This window comes from Arachis ipaensis, chromosome B7 (assembly GCF_059453495.1).
Source record: "Arachis ipaensis isolate K30076 ecotype BB chromosome B7, ASM5945349v1, whole genome shotgun sequence".
NCBI lineage: Eukaryota > Viridiplantae > Streptophyta > Magnoliopsida > Fabales > Fabaceae > Arachis > Arachis ipaensis.
Genome location: NC_142442.1, coordinates 91,543,566 through 91,546,264, shown reverse-complemented (window position 1 = coordinate 91,546,264; position 2,699 = coordinate 91,543,566). Strand labels below are relative to the sequence as shown.

Here is a 2,699-nt window from a genome sequence, read left to right as displayed (position 1 = left end):
CTGAGTCAATATTTTGTTCTGAGCCAATATGGCATTCAGAGTATTAACTTCAAGAACTCCCTTCTTCATAGGCGTCCCATTACTCACAGGATTCCTCTCAAAAGTGTACATGAACTGGTTATTAGCAACCATGTCAATGAGTTCTTGAGCTTCTGCAGGCGTTTTCTTTAGGTGAATGGATCCACCTGTAAAGTATCCAATGACATCTTTGATAGCTCAGATAAACCATCATAGAATATATCCAGGATGGTCCATTCTGAAAGCATGTCAGAAGGACACTTTTTGGTCAGCTGCTTGTATCTTTCCCAAGCTTCATAGAGGGATTCACCTTCCTTCTGTCTGAAGGTCTGAACATCCACTCTAAGCTTGCTCAGCTTTTGAGGAGGAAAGAACTTGGCTAAGAAAGTCGTGACCAGCTTATCCCAAGAGTTCAGGCTATCTCTGGGTTGAGAGTCCAACCACACTCTAGCTCTGTCTCTTACAGCAAAAGGGAAAAGCATGAGCCTGTAGACTTCAGGATCTACTCCATTAGTCTTAACAGTATCACATATCTGCAAGAATTCAGTTAAGAACTGAAAAGGATCTTCAGATGGAAGTCCATGAAACTTGCAGTTCTGCTGCATCAGAGAAACTAATTGAGGTTTCAGCTCAAAATTGTTTGCTCCAATGGCAGGAATGGAGATGCTTCTTCCATGTAAATTGGAATTAGGTGCAGTAAAGTCACCAAGCATTCTCCTTGCATTATTATTATTTCCGGCTGCCATTTCCTCTTCCTGTTCGAAAATTTCTGAAAGGTTATCTCTGAATTGTTGTATTTTAGCTTCTCTTAGTCTTCTCCTCAGAGTCCTTTCAGGTTCTGGATCTGCTTCAACAAGACTGTTCTTGTCCTTGCTCCTGCTCATATGACAAAGAAGAGGGCACAAAAAAAATAATAATAATAGAGTTCCTTTATACCACAGTATAGGGATCCCTTTGTGAGTGGAAGAAAAGAGGGAGATAAAGAATGTAATGTAATGGAAGAAACACAACTGTGAGGAGGGTAGAGATGTGAGAGAGATGTTAGTAGATGAATAAATAAATAGAAGGGGATGAGAGAGAAGGAATTTTCGAAAATAATTTTTGAAAAAGAGTTAGTGATTTTTGAAAATAGTTTTTGAAAAAGGTTAGTAATTTTCGAAAATAAAAATAAAAAATTAAAATAATTAGTTAATTAAAAAGAGATTTTGAAAAAGGTGGAAGATATTTTCGAAAATGAGAGAGAGAGAGTTAGTTAGGTGGTTTTGAAAAAGATAAGAAACAAACAAAAAGTCAGTTAGTTAGTTGAAATAAATTTTGAAAAGAGAAGAAGTTAGGAAGTTAGAAAAGATATTTTTGAAATCAAATTTTTGAAAAAGATAAGATAAGAAGATATTTTTGAAAAGATATGATAGAAATTAGTTTTTGAAAAAGATTTGAATTTTTAAAATCACAATTAATGACTTGATTCACAAGAAATCACAAGATATGATTCTAGAACTTAAAGTTTGAATCTTTCTTAACAAGTAAGTAACAAATTTGAAATTTTTGAATCAAAATATTAATTGATTATATTATTTTCGAAAATTTGATATAAAAATAAGAAAAAGATTTTTGAAAAATATTTTTGGAATTTTCGAAAATAACTAAGAAATTTGAAAAAGATTTGATTTTTGAAAAAGATTTTGAAAAAGATGAGATTTTTAAATTGAAAAATTGATTTGACTCATAAAAACAACTAGATTTTTTTTAAAAATTTTTGAAAAAGTCAAATCTAATTTCCGAAATTTTAAGAGAGAAAAAGGGAAAGATATTTTTTTTTTGAATTTTTAATGATGAGAGAGAAAAACAAGAAAAATGATGCAATGCATGAAATTTTTAGATTAAAACAATGAATGCATGCAAGAATGCTATGAATGTCAAGATGAACACCAAGAACACTTATGAATGTTAAGATGAACACTAAGAACATATTTTTGAAAAATTTTTAATGCAAAGAAAACATGCAAGACACCAAACTTAGAAATCTTTAATGCTTAGGCACTAAGAATTCAAGAATGCATATGAAAAATACCATACAACACAAAACAAAAAATCATCAAGATCAAACAAGAAGACTTACCAAGAACAACTTGAAGATCATGAAGAACACTATGAATGCATGAAATTTTCGAAAAATGCAAGATGAATATGCAACTGACACCAAACTTATAACATGACACATGACTCAAACAAGAAACAAAAAAATATTTTTGATTTTTATGATTTTCTAATTTTTTTTGGAATTTTCGAAAATTAATTGAAAAAGGAGAATAAGGATTCCAAAATTTTTAATATGAATTCCAGGAATCTTGCATTCTTAGTCTAAAGCTTCAGTCCAGGAATTAGACATGGCTCACTAGCCAGCCAAGCTTTCAATGAAAGCTCCGGTCCAAAACACTAGACATGGCCAATGGCCATCCAAGCTTCAGCATGTAAATCAGGAATAGCAGCAGGTGGATTAGCAACAACTAGCTTGCTCTTGATAACAAATTGCAAGCCTCAGTCCAAATGAATTTAGACATGGCTTTACAGCCAGCCAAGCTTCACATGCTTCATGAAACACTAGAATTCATTCTTAAAAATTTTGAATCTAAGAAATAATTTTTTTTTTCGAAAACAGGTGAGAAAATTTTGAAATATTT

At 31.9% G+C, this 2,699-nt stretch overlaps 1 non-coding gene across 1 annotated transcript; it reads left to right on the top strand.

Moving 5' to 3' along the window:
- The first annotated feature begins 260 nt into the window (after nucleotides 1-260).
- On the top strand, nucleotides 261-368 carry LOC148553358 (small nucleolar RNA R71). Its single transcript, XR_015893831.1, has one exon. It is a non-coding gene; the product is annotated as a small nucleolar RNA R71 (small nucleolar RNA).
- Nucleotides 369-2,699: the final 2,331 nt, after the last annotated feature.